At 43.4% G+C, this 23,355-nt stretch overlaps 1 protein-coding gene across 1 annotated transcript in view; it reads left to right on the top strand.

The window, feature by feature from the left end:
• Positions 1 to 4,816: 4,816 nt before the first annotated feature.
• Positions 4,817 to 23,355, top strand: part of RALGAPB (Ral GTPase activating protein non-catalytic subunit beta) — a 109,965-nt gene continuing 91,426 nt past the window's right edge. Inside the window, exon 1 of the mRNA XM_050807010.1 lies at positions 4,817 to 4,885. The gene's annotated coding sequence lies outside the window, so the exon portion shown is untranslated. The remainder of the gene's footprint in view (positions 4,886 to 23,355) is intronic.

The raw sequence follows: 23,355 nt of genomic DNA, 5'->3' as shown, positions 1-23,355 counted from the left end.
TAATCTCATATAATCTGGTGAAAGAAATTCTACGCCAGTCAGCAGGAGTGAGCTGTGCAAGGCTGCTCTCAGAACCAGATCTGGCTATGATGACTCCATAAACATGAGTTCTGGAGCTTCTCAGGGCATCTGGTCGACCCTATGTATGTGTGAGAGATGGGTAGGGGTAAGAGAGAGGGTTGGAGAGCACCCTGAAGAGGAGAAATGGCAAATGGCACCCACAGGGAACAGACTTGGTCTGGAGCTTGGTTGCCCTGCCTAGATGGCACCACTCACCCTGGCCAGTCCCAGCCACTGGAGAGAGACTTGAAAAATTTCAAGGTAGAAAACTGTGGTCAACAAGAGTCATGTGGGATCTGGTCTAGACAGAGACACCCTTCCTAAATGGCATTGCTAGCCCCAGAGGGCACTTAAAAACTTTTGAGGAATACAGTCCAAAGTGCAGGACCCTTTTAAGGCACAGGGTCTGGCACAAGGGGCCCCACTTGCTTGACTCTAATGGTGTTACGACCATCAACCACTGGATACCATCCACTAAGACTTAACAGTAGGAGCAAGAAGGTGGGTTCAGCACTGAGCCAATGAAGCTTCTGTCCATCCCCTCATCCATCCATCCATCCATCCATCCATCCATCCATCCATCCGTCCATCCAACACATGTTCATTGAGCACTTACACCATGCCAGTATTGTGTTAGGTTCAGGAGAAACAGCAATGGATCTGACCAACTGTTTCTACCCCAAGCTGGTACTGCACAATTAAAAAAGAAGGAAAAATAAAACCAGAAAAAAAATGGCCACAGACGTATCTCACATAAAGCTGTTCAGTTACAAACTTTTCTCATTTATGGTTCTTGAAAAGTGTTCCAGTTACTGTGACTACATACAATTTACCCCAAAACTTAGTGGTTAGGGGTAAATGACATTATTTATTTTACTCATGAATCTGCTATATGGACTGCTCAATATTTTTCATGGATCCACATCTCTTATGGGTGCTCTCAATAGGGTTAGTTTGTCCCTGCTCAGCTTGGTGTTAGGTGGGGGGTGGAGGCTTGAAGCCTGGGGACCAGAATCATCTGAAGGCTTCCTCAATCTGGCTATTGATGCTGACTGACACCAGAAACTTAGCTAGGGCTGGTAGCTGGAACACCTCTTCATGTTTCCTTTATGTGGCTTGGGCTTCCTCCCAACATGGTGGCTGGGGTCCAAGAGTGAGTATTGTGATAGGTAGCAAGCCAGGTAGAAGTTGTGTCTTCTTTATGACCTAGCCCCAGAAATCACATAGCATCACTTTTGCCCTATTGGGTTGGAATGGTCACAGACTCAGCCAGACTCAAGGAGAAGGAACATTGATTCCACTTCTTAGTGGGAGGAGTGTCAGTTACATCATAAGAGAACCACGGGATGGGTCATATATTTTGGTATGGCATCTCCCAGGGTGATGCTTTCAGGGTAAATAAAACAAAACAGATTGGTGAAGTCATCTTTGGAAAAAAGCGTGTCACAAAAGCTTATACCACTGCTCCTCTTTTTTCCAGTTCTGTGCCTTTCCAACGTACTATACAAAATGCTATTTTGACATTACAGTTTCAGACGAAGACATTCCCCAATTTAGTCGGTGTTTCTAGTCAGAGATCATGCTGAGGAACAAATTTGAATTGTGTACTGTGTTTGGAGAATCCAAAATGTTTTACTATATCTAGCATCTCATGTGTCTTTTAGGTTTATTACACATGTGTGCTTTTCTCAAATGTTTCAAAGTGTTCTAATGTTTAGTCTTTAATTTTCCCTCGAGGTATATGTGTGTATGTGTGTTTTATTTTTTTTTATTTTTTTTTATTTTTTTTTTGAGACGGAGTCTCACTCTGTCCCCCTTGCTGGAGTGCAGTGGCCGGATCTCAGCTCACTGCAAGCTCCGCCTCCCGGGTTCAGGCCATTCTCCTGCCTCAGCCTCCCGAGTAGCTGGGACTACAGGCGCCCACCACCTCGCCCGGCTAGTTTTTTTTTTTGTATTTTTTAGTAGAGACGGGGTTTCACCGTGTTAGCCAGGATGGTCTCGATCTCCTGACCTCGTGATCCGCCCGTCTCGGCCTCCCAAAGTGCTGGGATTACAGGCTTGAGCCACCGCGCCCGGCCTATGTGTTTTATTTTTAAGGTTGTTTAAGTGAAGCCCTCAAAAGTTTTAAAAATCAGCAAAGAGTGCAGGAAAAACATATCTTTTATACCAGGCACAGTGATATGTGCCTTTAGTTCCAGTTACTTGGGAGGTTGAGGCAGGTGGATCGCTTGGGCCTGGGAGTTTGAAGCCAGCTTAGGCAACATAGCGAGGCCCTGTCTCTTAAAAAAAAACAAACCATCATTTAGAGAATGACTCATTTGCATCTCTCCTCCATCAACTTGCACCTAATATTAAATCTTGTCTTTCTGTCCAGAGCAGTAAGTCTTAATGCATTACATTTTATGTAAAAACCATATTTTAAGCAAATTTATTGTTCGTATAATTTTCTGTTGCATCAATATATTTTTTCTGTTAACAATATTTAGGTGCCTTAGGTTGGAATTGAACACAATTTTGCCCATTTTAATTATTATTATTATTATTATTATTTTGAGACGGAGTCTCGCTCTGTCGCCCAGGCTGGAGTGCGGTGGCGCGATCTCGGCTCACTGCAAGCTCCGCCTCCCGGGTTCATGCCATTCTCCTGCCTCAGCCTCCCAGTAGCTGGGACTACAGGCACCTGCAACCATGCCCGGCTAATTTTTTGTATTTTTAGTAGAGACGGGTTTCACCCTGTTAGCCAGGATGGTCTCGATCTCCTGACCTCGTGATCCGCCCGCCTCGGCCTCCCAAAGTGCTGGGATTACAGGCGTGAGCCATCGCGCCCTGCCGCCCATTTTAATTAATGGGAAAAATTTAATAGCTTTCCACTTAGAAGCAGAATTTCAGGAATGAATTGAAACCACTAGGAGGGTGATAGCTATATTTTAATCATCTCCCCAAGGGCTTTTGGACAGCTTTCCCATCCTCTGTGCCTGTCACTTTTCCAATTCCCATCACCCGTTGTTCTTCCAATTAGTCACCCCTCCCTTGTCTGTTACAGGTGTTCAGTATTGTGTTAGAATGCATCTGGTTGCAAGTAACAGAAAACTCAACAAACTCTGGTATACATAAGATCCCTCACCCCCATAAGACAGGAAGGTAGTACAGGGTTTGTATAACTGCTTGAGTATGACCTAAACAAGCAGGCTCCTGTCTTTCTGCTCCACCTTCCTTAGCACAGTCCTCCTCATGGCCTCTAGGCTGCTGTGCCCCCAGGTGTTACCCAGTTCCAAGTATGAAGCAGGGGAAAAGTGAAGGACACAAACTTCTCCAAGGGAAGAAAGAAGGGAAGGTCTCCTTTGATACTTCTGCCTACATCTTATTGGTCAGGACTTTGTCTCACTGCCACCCTTAGCAGCAAGGGAGGTTGAGAGCTGTGTGCTTTGCTTTTCAGCCCCTGTAGTATAGAAAGGCAAGGGAGTGGTTGAAATAGATCTTGAGTTAGCCTACTACATAATTTGTCACACTGTGTTTAATTGAAATGTATTGCTTGGATCCCCAGTGTCCTGGACATAGCCTCGTTCCTGCCCTAGCACATTCTTACCCTCCTTTTCCCTCTTCCTTCCTGTAGCTATTTTCCTGGGGAGTGAGGTGTGGTCCTGAGGAAACACTCTTCAGTTTTACCCTTTCTGTGAGGATACTAGTTCCCTTATCACTCATTCCTCCATAGTCTCTTCTAACTGAGGTGAGGAGTCAGAATCTTCTTTGCTCCTTTCTGCTTTTCAGACAACCGTGCCTTCACCTCTACTCAATACCCTGACCCCTCCCTCTCTGAATACCCAAGGTCAGCCTCAAGGCCAGGTCCTCCGTGAAGAATTCCACCATCCCTCCCTCCTCTCTCAGTCCAAGTTTCCTCCTTTACACTCTCAAAGCACTTAAGCTGTACCTCTCCAATGGTATTAGTTTCTTCGTTGAAGTGAAAGCAAATTATTGAAAGGGGTACTGTTTACAAAATGTCTGGCGCATTGCAGGTGCTCGAAGTAGTATCTCTTCCTATTATTATGTCTTATCTCTATGAGATTCAGTTCTTTAATGAGAGGCTCTAAATCTTATGTTCGATTCACCTTTGTAACCCACACCAAGCCTGGAATAGAGTACTGCTCATAATTAATGCTGTGCCCGTGTAATAAGAGTGCGGCGAGTAAAGAACATCATGTCAGAGGAAGGGTGCTGTAATGGTGGAATGGGAGAAATTCCTAGAACCTGGGTGGGAGCCAGAATCTTGCAGAGAAGCCCCTTACTCCGTCTGTACCGAAAGCAGGTAGAGAGGATGTCGTAAGATTCCTAAGGACGCAGGTGGAGCGCCTCCTCTGTGCTGCGATGAGGTAGGCGCATTCGTCACTTCACTCCTGCCTCTCCACTTGATCCGGAAAGGAAGGACGGAATGCGTCCCGCGCGGCGAGCTGGGATAGCTGCGCAGGCGCAGCTTCCGGCTCTGTGTCTCGGGAATTATTTGACGCCACCGGTTCAGCCCCGCAGAAAGCGCTCATTAGGCACATCGCGCACGCGCAGTGGCCCACTTGGCAGGGGAGTTATTTGACGCCGCCGCCCCTGGCAGTCGGAAGTTGCCTGAGCAGAGCCCAGCCGGCTGGCCCGACTGGCCTTCGTCGTCCCTTGGCGCCCTGGGAGAGTCGCTGACGGGTGGATTGACGGACCGTCTGAGGACGGCCGGCCAGGGCGGTGAAAGCGCCGGCCCTATGGCACGGGTCGCGTGAGGCGGAAGGCCGAGTACGGCCGGCGGCGGCGCCCGCCCCGGCGATGCGGGCCCCGCCCGTCGCCTCAGGTAACCGGGCAGTCGGCCCCGCCGCGGCCGGACCCTCACCTTTCCTTCCCTTCTCTTCCCCTCCCGGCGGTCCAGGGACGGCTGAGGCTTGTTTCTTGGCTCTGGGTGCTCCAGGGGCCCGGCCTTTGGAAGCGCATCTCCAAATGTTTGGGAGACCCACGGGGGCGGGGAAAGCTTGGCCCTGGAGTGGGCGGTTGCTGTCGAGTCTGTAAACCCGGTCTAATCCTTGGGAGCTTCCCCGGCCGGGCAAAGCTCTCCTGGCAACCTGGGGGAGGGGGCGGGTCTGGAGCGGAGCGAGACAACTCCCGCAAAGAATTTGGTCCAGCAGAAAGGTTAGGCGAGTTGCTGCCGCCCAGTGGGGACGATGCTGCCCATTGCACAGTGACACTTTGATGAAGAAGAGTTGATGATGAGAGTAAACAGCTAACCCCCATTAAGCGCTTCTTATCCGTCAGGCATCATGCCAGGCCATTACGTTCACCACGTCTAACTTCATAGCAACCCTATGAGGTAGGATTATTGTCCCCATTTTACTGACGAGGCAGCTGAGTCCCTGGGTGGTTGGGTGACTTAATTACCCAAGGTCGCATAGCTAGTAATTTGAACCGAAGCATCCAACTCCAGAGACCCAAGTGCTTAACAATTAGGGCAGTGGCTCTCCAACTTTGCTACACGGTAAAATCACCTGGGGACTCTTGTGAAGGTTTCTGATGCCCATGTGGCATCCCAGACCAAAACAGTCAGAATATCTGGAGGTGAAAGCCAGACTTCAATATGTTTTTTAAAGATGCCCAAGTGATTCCAGCGTGCAGCAAAGTTTGGGAACCGCATGTAATTTGATAATTCTGCATCTCAAAAAGCATCTCTGTTTCTCCAGCTTAAGTGTGCAGGAGAATTGTCTGGGAGCTTGTTAAACATGCAAGTTCCACCCGCAGAGATCTTTAGGTTCACTGACCACTACACCTTGTGAAAGACTGTTGGGGGGGGATGTAACTTTCTCTGCAGGGATTCTGAGTCATCTGAAACATTTAAAATGTATGCATCTTATGCAAACTACTCTTTGGAATTTTACTAAATATACAATATTTACAGGTGTAGCGTCTCTAACCTCTGGGTCGTTTTTACATATGCTATTCGTCTGCCTAGACCGTCCTCTGAACTTTCTGGCCACCCCACCCAAACGCACACACTTCTGCTCTCTCCTATATACATATACACACCCCTTTCTTTCTTTCTTTCTTTTTTTTTTTAGACAGTCTTTCTGTGTTGCCCAGGCTAGAATGCAGTGGCATGATCTTGGCTCACTGCAGCCTCCGCCTCCTGAGCTCAAGCAATCCTCCCACCTCAGCCTCCCAAGTAGCTGGAACTACCACGCCAGGCTAATTTTTAAATTTTTTTTTGTAGAGATGGGGTTTCTCCATGTTGCCCAGGCTGGTGTCAAACTCCTGGACTGAAGCAGTCCACCCACTACGGCCTGACATAGTGGTGGAGTTACAGATGTGAGCCACCGTGCCAGGCCTACATACCCTTTTCTTCCTGTCTCTGGCTACATTAGCTTTAAGCATTCCCTTCAAGATACCTCTGTCCCTGACCCCCACCCACCTTGAGTCCTTCCAATTTGCTCTTTAGGAACATCGTAGTGAAACTTACCAGTTATTTTTCTGAGTTGTAGTTCTGTCCCTACTTCTATATTATGAGAAGCTTTAGGGCAGGGACCATGTTTTCTTCATCTCTGTATTCCTTCCAGTGCTTTGACGTACAGACTCACAAAGCTTTTACTCAGTGGAATGTTTGGGTCCTTTTATGTCATAGATCATGTTGCAAACAGATTCTTCTCTATTTCCATTTTTGTAAAAGATGTTTGATAGTTCCTAGCTTATAGAGTTTTGTTCTTTTTGCTTAGGAATGAATATTCAGTAATTTGTCCAGCAGTTGAACACACACATTGAGTTCTTACCAATTGCAAGGCACGCTGTAACTAACCATGTGCAATCAACATTACTTGATTTTTAATGTCTGATTCTATCACAATCAGATGCAATCAAGTCTGTAGGGAAAGTCTTTTTTTTTTTTTTTTTTTTTTTTTTTTTTTTTGAGACGGACTATCTAGTGCACCGGATCTTCACTGCAAGCTGCCTGGGTTCACGCCATTCCCTACTCCCGAGTAGCTGGGACATTGTCCACCTCGCCCGGCTAAAGTAGAGACGGGGGGGAAAGTCTTTTTATTACTATTAGACCTTTGCATGTGTTCCCTACTTCATTGTCCAAAAAAGTGTTTAATTGTCATCCACTAAATGCCACTGCCTTGTTGGTATTTGGTAAATACAAGTAGATGAGATTGCCATTGGTATTGGTTGGTCCTGTTCACCAGGAGAGATGACATAAGTACTTAATGAAGAGTAAAATAATGATGTCACAGGAATTGACAAATTTAGCACATATTTATTGCAGAATGACTGAACTGCCATTGCCCATTTGCTATATTTACAAGTTTTAAAGGAAGGCAGGCTGATAATTCAGATTGGATTTGTTCTTGGTTGGTCTTTTTTTTTTTTTTTTTTTTTTTTTTTTTGAGACGGAGTCTCGCTCTGTCGTCCAGGCTGGAGTGCAGTGGCCGGATCTCAGCTCACTGCAAGCTCCGCCTCCCGGGTTTACGCCATTCTCCTGCCTCAGCCTCCCGAGTAGCTGGGACTACAGGCGCCCGCCACCTCGCCCGGCTAGTTTTTGTATTTTTTAGTAGAGACGGGGTTTCACCGTGTCAGCCAGGATGGTCTCGATCTCCTGACCTCATGATTCGCCCGTCTCGGCCTCCCAAAGTGCTGGGATTACAGGCTTGAGCCACCGCGCCCGGCCTCTTGGTTGGTCTTAAAACCGTGTAAGGGTTTGCAAAAGTTAGTGAATATGTGTGTGAAGGTCATTATGAAGAGGTTTTTGGACAATAAAGATTTTTTTTTTTTAATAGCAGTTAAACATGACAAAGTATGTAGACTGAATTAAAAACACATTTCATAAAATATTCTTTTTTCTTTTTTTTTTTTTTTTTTTGAGATGCAGTCTCGCTCTGTCCCCCCAGGCTGGAGTGCAGTGGCACAATCTCGGCTCACTACAACCTCCGCCTCCTGGGTTCAAGTGATTCTCCTGCCTCAGCCTCCTGAGTAGCTGGGACTATAGGGGCCCACCACCACACCTGGCTAATTTTTTTGTATTTTTAGTTGAGAGAGGGTTTTACCATGTTGGCCAGGTTCGTGTCGAACTCCTTACCTTAAGTGATCCGCCTGCCTAGGCCTCCCAAAGTGTTGGGATTACAGGCATGAGCCACTGTCTCCGGCCCATAAAATATTCTTTATAAGAATTGTTATAGAGAAATTTTCTTGGTTCCGTTTTGTATTATGTGCTCAGTTTTTAGGCTTAGCACTAATAGAAACTGATGGGACAATTTATGTTAAATTCAGATACTCAAGAAACTTGTCCTTGTGTCTCTGATCAGATATGGACACAGTATCCAGTTCTTGCTTTAGCACATGGAAGAAACTCAATCTTTAAGGCTGAAGGTTTAAGTCTGTAGTTGTGCCCCAAAGTAAAGGTAAAAAATTCCACATGCTTAGAGAACAAAAGTGACTCTAATCATGATAGTTTGGGACCTAGAAATGGATTCTGTTTAATACAAGGTACTCATCAGTGTTAGCAGATGTGTTTCCTGACGTGTGCAAAGACTTTTTGGGCAGAATACTTGATTTTCTTTGGTGCGAGATGATTTAAGTTTTAAAATTAAGGCACATGGAGTTTCATTTTATTATAGATGGGGAAAGTAACTTGGCCAAGGCTACATGGTTAGCTTCTAGCCCTCCAGGGCTAGAAAGCAGGCCTCCTTCCTCTGGACAGTGTCCCCTTTCACCCCAGACCCCTGCCCCGTGAGAAAGGTTGTCTTGTGTATTGTTGTGTTGTGTTTGCATGTCTGTGTGTGTGCATGGGATAGGGAAGGGGAGAGAGTGATCTGTTGTGTTGGAGAAACTCAGTTAGATATCTAGAGGCCCCTCGACTTACTATGGGATTACTTCCCAATAAATCTATCAAAGTTGAGAAGATCGTAAGCCAAAAATGCATTTAATATACCTACTGAACAGAATAGCTTAGCCTCATCTACCTTAAACATGCTCAGAACATTTACATTAGCCTACAGTTGGGCAAAATTATCTAGCACAAAGCCTATTTTATAATAAAGTGTTGAACATTTCATGTAATTGAATACTGTACTGAAAGTGAAAAACAAAATGGTTATGTGGATAATTCAAAGTACAGTTTTTACTGAATGCATATTGCTTTCACACCTTGGTCAGTTGAAAATCATAAGTTGAGGATTGTCTGTATAGTGAGTACTTAGTGTGTGAAATGCACTTAGCTATATACACTGGGAATACAAAGATAAATAAGACATGGCCTCTGTCCTCTAGGAGTCTAATCAAAGTTATAATAAAAATAATAGTGTAGTATCTGAAGCAGCTCTGTCAAATAGAATTTTCTGCAATCATGGAACTAAATCTTATCTGCTCTAATATGGTAGCCACTGGCCACATGTGACTCGTAAGCACTTAAAAAACTAAGGAAGTGGTGTTTGATTCAAATAGTTTAAACTTGAAACTATTAAAATTAAACGTTTTTAAAATTTAAATAGTTACATGAGATAGCTGCTGTATTGGACAGAGAAGATCTGAGACATAAACAATGAGAACTGTGGTGGTGCTGGTAGGGGGCAGACAGGGTATTCAAATATTCTTTGGGTAGATTACCAAAAACTACCATTTTCCATGTTTTAGGAGAGATGCAGGCAGAACCTGTCTTTCTTTCCTGTAATTCAGGTGTTTAATAGGATCTCTAATAGCATCTGGTACATAGGCGAATACATTCCTTTTTTGCCAGCTTTATTGATGTTTGCCTTATGGGGTCAATCGGACTACAACAGAAATATGAAGTATAGTCCCTTTGCCTTTATTAGTCATAAGGTTAATATGGATGAATTTGGTGCACCTTAAAATCCAGCACAGTTTATTTATTTGCTCAGTGTTTTAGCACCCTGTATCCTCTTTTTCTCAAGCGAAATGGGCATGTCTTATAATGTATACCTTCCAATGGTACATTTCGAAGTATGTCAACTTAGGTTGCTTTATTTGATCCTTCTCCCAGGTCACTCTAGATAGGCACTGCAGGTATTCTCCCTGTTTTACAGATGAGGAAACTATGACAAAGAAATGCCAAGTGGCCGGGTGCGGTGGCTGACCTGTAATCCCAACACTTTGGGAGGCCGAGGTGGGAGGATTGCTTGAGCTCAGGAGTTTGAGACCAGCCTGGGCAGCATAATAAGACTTTGTCTCTATAAAAATTTTTTAAAAAATTAGTGGAGCGTGGTGACACAATCCTGTGGTCTCAGTTACTTGGGAGGCTGAGTGGGAGGATTACTTAAGCCTGGGAGGCAGAGGCTGCTGTGAGCCGAGATCGTGCCACTGCACTCCAGTCTGGGCAACAGAGTGAGACCTTGTCTCAGAAAGAGAAATGCCAGTTGACTTGTCCAAGGTCATATGGTGAGGTATGGAGTCAGAACAAAGGGAAGCAGCATTGGACTTTGAGGCAAGAGGTGGAGTTTCTTGTCCCAGATCTGCTGTTGCTCGATGTGATCCTGAGCAAGTCATAGCTTTGCTTTGTTTCCTTACCTAGTGGTTAGTGACATAAGTCTTAGCTAACCTTCTAGGGTTGTTATTGGAATAAAATGAAGTAACATGTGAAAGCTCTTTGAAAATGATCAATTATGCAAAGGTACATTGTGCTCAAGCAGGATCTAAAGTAGTTTTTCTTTTTTTTTTGAGATGGAGTCTCGTTCTGTCACCCAGGCTAGAGTGCAATGGCGTGATCTCAGCTCACTGCAACCTTCGCCTCCCGGGTTCAAGCAATTCTCCCGCTTTAGCCTCCTGAGTAGCTGGGATTACAGGCAGCTGCCACTGTACCCGGCTAATTTTTGTATTATTATCATTATTTTATTTTATTTTTTGAGACAGAGTTTCACTCTTGTTGCCCAGGCTGAAGTGCAATGATGCCATCTCGGCTCACCACAACCTCTGCCTCCCGGATTCAAGTGATTCTCCTCCCTCAGGCTCCTGAGTAGCTGGGATTACAGACACATGCCACCATGCCCGGCTAATTTTGTATTTTTAGTAGAGACGGGGTTTCTCCATGTTGGTCAGGCTAGTCTTGAACTTCTGACCTCAGGTGATCCGCCTGCCTCGGCCTCCAAAAGTCCTGGATTACAGGCATAAGCCACCACACCCGGCCAATTTTTGTATTTTTAGTAGAGATGAGGCTTCGCATGTTGGCCAGGGTGGTCTCAAACTCCTGACCTCAAGTGATCCACCTGCCTCGGCCTCCCAAAGTGCTGGGGTTACAGGCGTGAGCCACCACGCCCAGCCTCGAGTAGTTTGTTTTGTTGTATTATGCTGCTGTCATAACTCATCAGTTACCATATTGAATACTACTGTACCATGGTGTCATCTTTGATTTCTCTTGTCTTCCTCACTATGAAACTTTCTTTTGGGCAGCCATCGTGTCTTGTTTATAGTTGCATCCCTAAATCCTAGGACAAATTTGACATGTAGCTGGTGTTTAATGTTTGTTTAATGAAATAACTGATGTCTGGATGTACTTTACAAAGTTTTAAAGAATTGTTCTTTGTAATGAGACTTGAAGCTCCTTGAGAACAGGGATCTTGTTTATTTTCTGTGCTGGTTGCATAGAAGGCATGTAATAAATATTGGTTGAATCAACTGATGTAATTAATGTCAGGCTGTGGTCTTAGAGTGTCCACCATTGTATTGATTATTTTAGTAATTTGTCATTTAGACCAAACTTGCATGTTATTTTGCAGTGGTGCTTACAAGCCATAAGTTGTTACCCAGCACACACAACCTTCAGAGAGAATACCTAGAAAATGAGTACATATAGAGTTGGGAAGGAAATTAAGGGATCTGCAGGCGAGCACTGTTGACTTCTTTCCCTTCTTCTCATCATATTTACCTCTGGAGCATTGAAGGTAGAGATTTCTCTGCTAGCAGCTCAGGTTGATAGCAGACAGCCAACTGGGGAGGAGACTCAGGATCCCTAATATAGCAGTTAAAGTTCTTAATCATCTGACTTCAGTTATATTATATCTCACTACAGTGCCTGACACTTCCCCGTTATCCCCCTGACCGCCCTCAACCTTAGCCTATATGGTAGCCACATTGGAGTTTGCCCTTCTACTATCCCTTCACTGTATCTCGTACACATCCATCAAATTGCTTTAATGGAAATTTAGTTTCTGATGTGTCATGCCTGTGATAATGTTAAACTTTCTTCTTTTTTTTTTTTTAAGACAGGGTCTTGCTCTATTGCTCAGGCTGGAGTGCAGTAGTGCGATCTCAGCTGACTGCAACCTCTACCTCCTGGGTTCAGACAATTCTTATGCCTCAGGCTCCTGAGTAGCTGGGATTACAGGCGTGTGCCACCATGCCCGGCTAAGATAAGGTTAAACTTTTGCTCATTTTCTGCTTCCAGTTTTACTGAATTAATTATGAATATTCAATCCTAGCATTCAGAGTCCTTCAAAATTGGTCACTGCTTACCTTTGAAACCTTACCACTTTCTACATTTAGCTTTCTTTCCTTTCACTCTGGGTTTTCAGTTTCTGGTGCCTTTTTTTTTTTTGCCACCTGAAGCAAGTGTCCTTTCTTTTATGTATTTTCTTTTCTTTTTTTTTTTTTTTTTGAGACGGAGTCTGGCTCTGTTACCCAGGCTGTAGTGCAGTGGCACAGTCTCGGCTCACTGTAACCCCTGCCTCTCGGATCCAAGTGATTCTCCTGCCTCAGCCTCCTGAGTAGCTGGGATTACAGGCGCACACCACCACACCTTGCTAGTTTTTGTATTTTTAGTAGAGATAGGGTTTCACCATGTTGGTCAGCTTGGTCTTGAACTCCTGACCCGCCTCGGCCTCCCAAAGTGTTGGGATTACCGGCGTGAGCCAATGTGCCTGGCTCTTTTATGTATTTTATTTTCTCTTTTATCTGCCCCCCTCCTTTTTTTTTTTTTCTTTTTAAGACGGAGTCTTGCTCTATCGCCCAGGCTGGAGTGCGGTGGCGCAATCTCGGCTCACTGCAAGCTCTGCCTCCCAGGTTCACACCGTTCTCCTGCCTCAGCCTCCCTAATAGATGGGACTACAGGCACGTGCCACCACGCCCGGCTAATTTATTTTGTGTGTTCTTCGTAGAGACAGGGTTTCACCGTGTTAGCCATGATGGTCTCAATCTCCTGACCTTGTGATCCACCCTCTTTGGCCTCCCAAAGTGCTGGGATTACTGGAGTGAGCCACTGAGCCCAGCGTTATCTACCCCTTTTTACCCTCAGTCTTATCACCTCAATTATACCCTTCCTTCAATGCACAGTTCATATGCTCTGTATCTGTAGTCTTCCCTGATCTTACCCTGTTGTTTTCCAGCTCAGCCTATCTTTCAATCAAAAGTAGTCTTTTTCCTTTGAACTTCCATGATATCTTGCCTATAGTTTTTAAAAATATCACATTCAACATTTTCATGTTCTAACTTAAACGTAGTTATTTATGGTATGTATTAGTCTGTTTTTACACTGCTGGTAAAGACATACCCGAGACTGAACAATTTACAAAGGAAAGAGGTTTAATGGAGAAATCCTAGTTCCATGTGGCTGGGGAAGCCTCACAATCATGGCGGAAGGCAAGGAAGAGCGAGTTACATCTTATGTGGATGACAGCAGGCAAAGAGAGAACTTGTGCAGGCAAACTCTGGTTTTTAAAAAGCCATCAGATCTCGTGAGATTCATTCACTGTCATGAGAACAGCACAGTAAAGACCTGCCCCCATAATTCAGTCACCTCCCACAGGGTTCCTCCCATGACAGATGGAAATTGTGGGAGTTACAATTCAAGATGAGATTTGAGTGGGGACACAGAGCTAAACCATATCAATGTATAAATGTTAATCTCCTTACTTAAGCCATAAACTCATTGAAAACAGGAACCAAGTCCTATTAATCTTTCTTCTTCATGGTTTTAACACTGCATTGGACAAAATAGATGGTTAATAGCTGTTTATTGAATGAGTCTACTTGGTGGTCCCTGCCAGTGTCTCTGAATGTTCACATGTATAGTCAGGATGCTGACATATACTTACCAATTCTATGACATGAAGATGTAATAAAAACATATTACATTAAATTGTACCAACATTTCTACCACTAAGTTAAAACTACAGTTGACTTTTGAACATCATAGGGGTTAGGAGCACTGACTCTGTGCAGTCAAAAATTTTCATGTAACTTTTGACTCTCCCAAAACTACTAATCGTCTTCTGTTGACCAGGAGTCTGGCCAATAACATAAACCGTCAAATAATACATATTTTGTATATATATGCCATATTTTTAAAGTAAGAGAAAATAAAATGTTACTAAGAATTATAAGGAAGAGAAAATATATTTACTATTCATTACATGGTAGTGGCTCATAAAGGTCTTCATCTTCATCATCTGCATGTTGAATAGGCTGAGGAGGAAGCAGAGGAATTAGTTTTGCTGTCTCAGGGATGGCAGAAATGGAAGAAAATCCATATGTAAGTGGACCTGAGCAGTTGAAACCCATGTTGTTCAAGGGTCAGCTGTACTTGCATTTCTCTGCCATCCTTCTAATCTTTAGTCACAGCTGTATGTTTACTTTTATTATTATTATTATTATTATTTTTTGAGACGGAGTCTTGCTCTGTCGCCTAGGCTGGAGTGCAGTGGCACCATTTCGGCTCACTGCAACCTCAGCCTCCCAGGTTCAAGACATTCTACTGCCTCAGCTTCTCAAGTAGCTGGGATTACAGGCACGCACCACCACGCCTAGCTAATTTTTGTATTTTTAGTAGAGACAGGGTTTCACCATGTTGGTCAGGCCGGTCTCAAACTCCTGACCTCAGGTGATCCATCCACCTTGGCCTCCCAAAGTCCTGGGATTACAAGCGTGAGCCACCACATCTGGCCTTTGTGTTTATCTAGTTGTAATTACAATATATATGTTTTTCTTCCTCTATTTGATATTTGTTGATTGTTTACATGGACAAGGGCATGTTTCAAACAGATTACATATGTGATTCTTTAATCACCACACAACAAAATGTGTAGGCTCCTAATCTATTTGCTTTTTTTTTTTTTTTTTTTTTTTTTTTTTTGAGACAGAGTCTCGCTGTATAGCCCAGGCTGGAGTGAAGTGGCACAGTCATGACTCACTGCAGCCCCAACACCAGTACCCAAGTGATCCTTCTACCTCAGCCTTCAGGGTAGCTGGGACAACAGATATGTACACAACAGGTGTGTACCACCATGCCTGGCTAACTTTTTTGTGTTTTTTGTGGAGATGGGTTTTCTCCATGTTGCCTAGGCTGGTCTCAAACTCTTAGACTCAAGCAATCTGCCCACCTCCGCCTCCCATGGTGCTAGAATTATAGACATGAGCCACCATACCTTATTCTACTATTATCCCCATTTTACAGACGAGGATGTTCCAACACAGAAGTAGAGTAACTTTTGCAACATTACCCAGCTTGCAGGTAGAGCTGGGATTTGAATCTATGAAGCTTAGTTCCAGAGCACTGGCTCTTAACCACTCTCATGTATGTTTTCATGCTTCTATGTAATCTCAGTGTTTAATGGCTACATAATAGTATATAGAATTAATATGCCCTAATTATGAAATTTTCCCATTATTGATGGAAGTTAAATTACACCCTCTTCCCCATCTTATATGTAATACTACAGTGAGCATCTTGTACGTTTTTTAAAATTGAGCTGTTTCGTAAGGATAAACTTAAGTCAGATTACCGTGTCAAGGCATTCTGTGTCTTCCGCTTTGTACTGGCAAAACATTCATGCTATCCTTGGGTGAATGTTTAGGAAAATGACATATCAGCCTGAGCTGCCTTACAAGTGTGCCAACTTATTAACAGGATGGAACTACAAACAGCCCCATGGCAAGTGGACTAAGACATGGCAAGTGTGATCAAGACTCATGAGGGTTCTGCCATGGTGCTATCCTGAGAGGTTGATGCAGTTATGAACATTCTTGCCTAGGAGGGCCTAGGTGGTGTGGCAGTTCTGGCTCCTGAAAGTAATGTTCTCCAAGATCTCTGAGGTTTGTTGCTTTGGATAACCTGAGCCACAACAGCAGGAGGAGGTTTTTATTTGTGTGCGTTTAAGGTAGGCTGAGTGGGCACAGTGGCTCATGCCTGTAATCCCAGCACTTTGGGAGGCCGAGGCGGGTGGATCACAAGGTCAGGAATTTGAGACCAGCCTGGCCAATATGGTGAAACCCCGTCTCTACTAAAAATATTGAAATTAGCCAGGTGTGGTGGTAGGTGCCTGTAGTCCCAGCTACTTGGGAGTCTGAGGCAGGAGAATTGCTTGAATCCAGGAGGCGGAGGTTGCAGTGTGCCAAGATGGCGCTACTGCACTCCAGCCTGGGTTACAGAGCGAGACTCCGTCTAAAAAAAAAAAGAAAAGGTTAAAAAAAAGGGTAGGCTGGCCACTGACGATACTGGGCCTAATGGAACTCCCTCTACCAAATCTATCACTGCACTTTGCCTTCATCCTTTTTTTCTCTAACAACAACCACCATGAAATAAAGTGAAGTTGTAGGACCTCCATAGTTGGGTTATAAGCCCAGCCCCTGCAGCAAAAGTGGGTTGGGGTGACCTCTGGGGTACCAACAGCTTATACACAGAGTATACACTTCACTATCCTCTTTCCACAATGATTTTGCTAATTCAGTTACCAAAACTAGTGTATGCCTTTATCTGTGATCAGAGGCATAAATTGGACCATAGATAAGTTCTTTTTTAGCCCACTTTTTTTTTTTTAATTTATCTTTTATCTTGAGTTTAGTTGATAACATTTAAAGAGTAGGAGACTTTGGCCGGGCGTGATGGCTCACGCCTGTAATCCCAGCACTTTGGGAGGCCGAGGCAGGCGGATCATGAGGTCAGGAGATCAAGACCATCCTGGCTAACACGGTGAAACCCCGTCTCTACCAAGAATACAAAAAATTAGCCGGGTGTGGTGATGGGTGCCTGTAGTTCCAGCTACTCAGGAGGCTGAGGCAGGAGAATGGTGTGAACCTGGGAGGCGGAGCTTGCAGTGAGCCAAGATCACGCCACTGCACTCCAGCCTGGGCGACAGAGCGAGACTCCGTCTCAAAAAATAAAAAATAAAAAAGAGTAGGAGACTTTGTAGAAATGTCCATATTTTCTGTGTCTCTTCAAAAATTGGATTATCTGGCAAGTCTGGCTCTGCATTCCTTCCAGGTGACAGCTAGAACTGAGTAATAGCTGTAAACAGAGCTTGTATATTCTCCTTTGCCATAGCACTCACTCTACCCACTTCACTACTTAATATGTTACTTTCCTACATTGGTCGTTTTCAATCTTTTCAGATTTTATGTGGTAATTAACTACCTTTGTATCCTGAAATTAACAGATAATATATAACCTACTAGCCAAGCATGGTGGCTCACACCTGTAATCTCAGGATTTTGAGAGGCCAAAATGGGCAGATTGCTTGAGTCCAGGAGTTTGAGACTAGCCTGGGCAACATGGTGAAACTCCCCAAAATACAAAAAATTAGCTGGGTATGAGGAGGGAGGATCACTTGAGCCTGGAATGTCGAGGCTACAGTGAGCCATGATTGTGCCAGTGGATTCTAGCCTGGGTGACAGGGTGAAACCCTGTCTCAAAAAAAAAAAAAAATTTATATATATATAAAGCTTACCAACACACAGATTTTTATAAAAAATCAATGAAACTTTCTAACTCTAATAAAGGAAAAACATAAATTACTGTCATAATTAAGATTTCAATAAAAGTATGTACAACTATGCCTAGAGGGCACAATGAAGTAGGCAGGTACTTGTGTCTACTTATAAGTTGAGAAGTAAGACGGTAATATGACACTTTTTCTTTATGTTTGCCATCTTGAAATAAGGGCTAAATAAGTATATATGTAGTCCCTGCTATTGTGTTTCTGACACAAATGTGGATATTAGCAGTTCAAATACTGCAAGTGGCTTGGCCATTGGTGATATGATTTTTCTTTTCTTTTCCTTTTTTTTTTTTTTTGAGACTGAGTTTCGCTCTTGTTGCCCAGGCTGGAGTGCAATGGCGTGATCTCTGCTCACAGCAACCTCCACCTCCCGCGTTCAAGTGATCCTCCTGCCTCAGCCTCCTGAGTAGCTGGGATTACAGGCGTGCACCACCACGCCTGGCTAATTTTGTATTTTGAGTAGAGATGAGGTTTTTCCATGTTGGTCAGGCTAGTCTTGAACTCCCTACCTTAGGTGATCTGCCCGCCTTGGCCTCCCAAAGTGCTGGGATTACAGGCGTGAGCCACTGTACCCGGCCTGGTGATGTGATTTTTATAGGGTTGTGAACAGTTCTTGGTTCTAAAGATAAGGAAGCTTAGTCTTCCTCAATTTACGTGATTAATTGCATTATTGGAAAATTCAGTCTATTAAAATATCACAATATATTTTGTATTTATATGTAAATGAAGTTAATTTTTAGTCTTAGACAATGATTTTCTAGCAGATGTTCAAAAGTCATGTGAGATGTAGCATAATTGTTCATTGTGCAGGACTGTCTCATGCAGTACAGGATGTCTAGATTTCCTGACTCTGCCTGTAATACCAGGAGCCTGCCCCAATCGTTGTGCTAACCAAAAGTACACTTAATATTTCCACAGTGCCTCTAGGTAACAGGTTTTTCTATTAAAAATCATTGCCCTAAGTTCTCAATTGGGTCCTTACCTCTTCATCAGAGTTGAGTTTTTTGTTTTTTCTTTTTTTGAGATGGAGTCTCTCTCGTCATCAAGGCTGGAGTGCAGCGCGCGACCTCAGCTTACTGCAACCTCTGCCGCCCAGGTTTAAGCCTCTCCTGCCTCAGCCTCCTGAGTAGCCAGGAATTACAGGCGCCCACCACCATGCCCGGCTAATTTTTGTACTTTTAGTAGAGACAGGTTTCGCCATGTTGGCCGGGCCGGTCTTGAACTCCTGACCCCAGGTGATCTGCCCGCCTCGGTCTCCCAAAGTGCTGGGATTACAGGTGTGAGCCAGAGTTGAGTTTTATCACTTGTTTTGTTAGTTTAATAAGTACAAAATAATACTTTAGTTGCCTTTGTGTTTCTTCCATATTTGTTTCTAATGTTTATGTTCTCTTCATTGTTTTACTTAATATATCTGTAATTATAATGCATTTTTTTGTCTTAATGTTTTTTGTCTGTCTGCATTTTGTTAAAGTTTAGCATCTTTTTTTCTGTTACATACATTTTGATGTTTTAGTTCAGCTTTTTCATTGTGTCCTTTCTATATCTTTGTTTTTTTTTTTGAGATGGAGTTTTGCTTTTGTGGCCCAGGCTGGAGTGCTATGGCGCCATCTCTGCTCACTGCAACCTATACCTCCCGGTTTCATGTGATTCTCCTGCCTCAGCCTCCCAAGTAGCTGGGGTTACAGGTGTGTGACACCATGCCCAGCTAATTTTTGTATTTTTAGTAGAGATGGGGTTTTACCATGATGTTGTCCAGGCTGTTCTCAAACTCCTGACCTTAGGTGATCCGCCCACCTGAGCCTCCCAGAGTGCTGGGATTACAAGTGTGAGCCACCACGCCTGGCCTATATCTTTCTATTTTACATGTTTCTTGAAAGCATTTTTTGTTTTCATTTAATCATCTAAACATTAATACATTTAGAGAATGAAAATTTCTTAATTTAAAAACTTAAAAAAGTTTGTCAGAAGGATTTAAGAGCTATTAAACCTATTTCAATTGGTCTTTCATAATGTATACTCCTCTCTTCAGAATTGGGAGGGTAGTGGCAATTTCTTAAAAATGCAGATTGTGAGGCCCCAGCTCAGACCTGCAGAATTGAGATTTCTCTGAATGGGACCTAGGAATCTGCATTTTCAGCTAGACCCTTTCCTCCCCCGATGAGTCTTAAGTGTACAGTTTGAGAGCTAGTTTGTCCTTTTTTATTTCCTTCTTAAAAACTGTTTTCTTCCAATAATGTGCTGTGATGGACCCTGAATATTAAATATTTATTTAATATTTGAAAACCATCCAACTTTTATTTTTACTAGTAATTAGCTTCAAACAAATGAACATTTTTCAATTTTTATTTGAATATAACATACAAAATTTTGGACACACTTTAGTGGAATAGAGGGAATACCTTCTGATATCTTCCTTTTTCCCATTGGTGAACCTTGACACTTTCAAACACATGTTCAATGTCCACTGTGTGCCAGGCACTCAGAGGTTCAGGAGGTGAGGTCCCCACTCAAAAAAGGCTGACACTTTTGTGGTGAATGTATCTCTACACCACTAACAAATGAGCTAATGGGCAGCTTTATATGAACATTCGGTAATAGGCACTCAGCTGAGAGGAGTTGGTCTAAGGAGTCAAGAAAGGTTTTACCAAAGAGAGGACATTTGAGTTGGGCTTTGAAGGCTGAGTACTTCATAAGGTGGATCAAGGCAGGGAATGGCAGTTCAGTCAGTGGGAGCAGCATAACCAGTGACCTAGGGTAAGAAAGAATTTGCTGGGCTTGTGCAATCAGTAGTTCTTTGTGGCCATTGTTTGGGATGTTTGTGGGAAAGTGGCAGTAGAAGACAAGGCTGGCAAGGTGGTATGTGCAGTTCCCATTAGAATTCTAGCAAGGCTTTATTGTTGATTTTTTGATTTGGATAAAATAATAAATTGTATACTGAAGAATAAATGTCTAGAAAAGACAGTAAAGTTTTGGAAAAAACATTCTATAAAACCACTGAACTTAAATCATTATGGGTTGGCATGGGAATAGACAAATAGTTGAATAGAACAGAAGTCTCATAGATTCTAGAATAAATGAAAATTTAATATATGACAGAATTAGTATTTCAGTTTAGTGCATAAAGGATGTATTTTTAAGAGGTGATGCTGACACAACTGACCGTGCATTTAGAAGAAAGTAAAATCGGACCTTTTGTACACCACTTACAGAAGTAAATTCCAGATGAATATACAAGTTAAGTGTGAAAAATTATGCAGTTATCTTGCAGGAAAATCTAGGAGACAACATATTCACGTTAGGGTTATGTTTTCAAATTTTTGGACTAAGACCTGTAAGAAATGTATTTTCTGCTCGGTGTGGTGGCTACGCCTGTGATCCCAACACTTTGGGAGGCTGAGGCGGGCGGATCACCTGAGGTCAGGAGTTCGAGACCAGCCTGACCAACATAGAGAAACCCCGCCTCTACTAAAAATACAAAATTAGCCGGGTGTGGTGGTGCATGCCTGTAATCCCAGCTACTCAGGACGCTGAGGCAGGAGAATCGCTTGAACCCGGGAGGCAAAGGTTGTGGTGAGCCAAGATCGCACCGTTGCACTCCAGCCTGGGTAACAAGAGCGAAACTTCGTCTCAAAAAACAAAAAGAAAAAAAGAACAAAAAATGCGTTTTCCATTGTGATCCAGAACATATGCATATATTACAAAGGAATCAAGTTTCACAGAAACATTGCTTACCTTTATTCTGTGTGATGCCTTTATCATATATCGTATACCATCTAATTAAAATAAATGTTATCCATAACATTTATTTCATGACTCACATTTATTTCATGTTTGAAAAACATTTATTATCAAACATTTATTTCATGTTTGAAAAACATTGATAGTTTCGTGACCCACAGTTTGAAAAACATTGATAGAGGGGATGGGAGGGTAAAACCTTCTTTTTTTTTTTTTTTTTTTTTTTTTGAGACGGAGTCTCGCTCTGTCGCCCAGGCTGGAGTGCAGTGGCCAGATCTCAGCTCACTGCAAGCTCCGCCTCCCAGGTTTACGCCATTCTCCTGCCTCAGCCTCCCAAGTAGCTGGGACTACGGGCGCCCGCCACTTCGCCCGGCTAGTTTTTTGTATTTTTTAGTAGAGACGGGGTTTCACCGTGTTAGCCAGGATGGTCTCGATCTCCTGACCTCGTGATCTGCCCGTCTCGGCCTCCCAGGGGAGGGTAAAACCTTCTAAGCCAGACTCAAGACCGGAAGCTGTAAAATAAATCTTTGGCTGGAACAATGAAATTTTATTTTATACCTATCAAGTTGGCAAATAAATAAATAATGCTGATTTCTAGCAGGGAGGGGGTGAAATGAGAGAATGGCTCTTTTTTTAATTTTTTTTTGTTTTTTTTTTTCGTTTTTTGTTTTTTTTGAGACGGAGTCTCGCTGTGTCTCCCAGGCTGGAGTGCAGTGGCGTGATCTCGGCTCACTGCAAGCTCCGCCTCCTGGGTTCACGCCATTCTCCCGCCTCAGCCTCCCAAGTAGCTGAGACTACAGGCGCCCGCCACCACGCCCGGCTAGTTTTTTGTATTTTTAGTAGAGACGGGGTTTCACCATGTTAGCCAGGATAGTCTCGATCTCCTGACCTCGTGATCCACCCGCCTCGGCCTCCCAAAGTGCTGGGATTACAGGCTTGAGCCACCGCACCCGGCCTAGAGAGAATGGCTCTTATCTGTTCCTAATGTAAACGGGAATTGTTACGGGTTTTTTTGGGAAGCAATCTGGTAAGACCTAATAATATTAAAAATACATGTACCCTTTTATCTAGCAGTTTAACTCGAGAACTTATTCCACAGAAGTAAAAAGGCCGCTGCTTCTTAAGGGTATGTTAACAAGTATGTTTATTGCATCATTATTTCCTGGTGACAAAAAAATGGGGAATGAAGTGAATGCATATCATTAGGAGACTGGTTGAGTAAATTAGGCCACACAAATGCCATGGAATATTATCTAGCCATTAAAACGAATCTGTTATTAGAAGGATGTTCATGAGGTACCTGTACAATCTCTAGCTGTGCATGTATGTAAGTTATTTTAATATGATTGGGGCCGGGTGCAGTGGCCCACGCCTGAAATCCCAGCAGTTTGGGAGGCCAAGATGGGTGGATCACTTGAGGTCAGGAGCCTGAAACTAGCTTGGCCAACATGGTGAAACCCCATCTCTACTAAAATACAAAAATTGGCTGTGCGTGGTGACATGCTCCTGTAATCTCAGCTACTTGGAAGGCAGAGGCAGGAGAATCCCTTGCACCCGGGAGGCAGAGGTTGCAGTAAGCCAAGATCGTGCCACTGCACTCTAGTCTGGGTGACAGCGAGACTCTGTCTCAAAAAGAAAAAAAAAAAAAAAAAAACAAATTAAAGTTTTGAGTGGCACAAAATACAGGAGGGAATGTTAAGATGTTAACAGGATTTTCTGTTCATGAAGTAAATTATTTGGACAGGGAATGACACCTAACAAAAAATGAAAAGGGTGCAAAACCACACTAAAACTAAAACCCCTGTAGTATAATATTCTTATGCATTTGTGT

The sequence above is a fragment of the Macaca thibetana genome, chromosome 10 (genome assembly GCF_024542745.1).
Source record: "Macaca thibetana thibetana isolate TM-01 chromosome 10, ASM2454274v1, whole genome shotgun sequence".
In the NCBI taxonomy this organism is placed as follows: domain Eukaryota; kingdom Metazoa; phylum Chordata; class Mammalia; order Primates; family Cercopithecidae; genus Macaca; species Macaca thibetana.
This window is presented reverse-complemented; position numbering and strand designations above follow the sequence as displayed.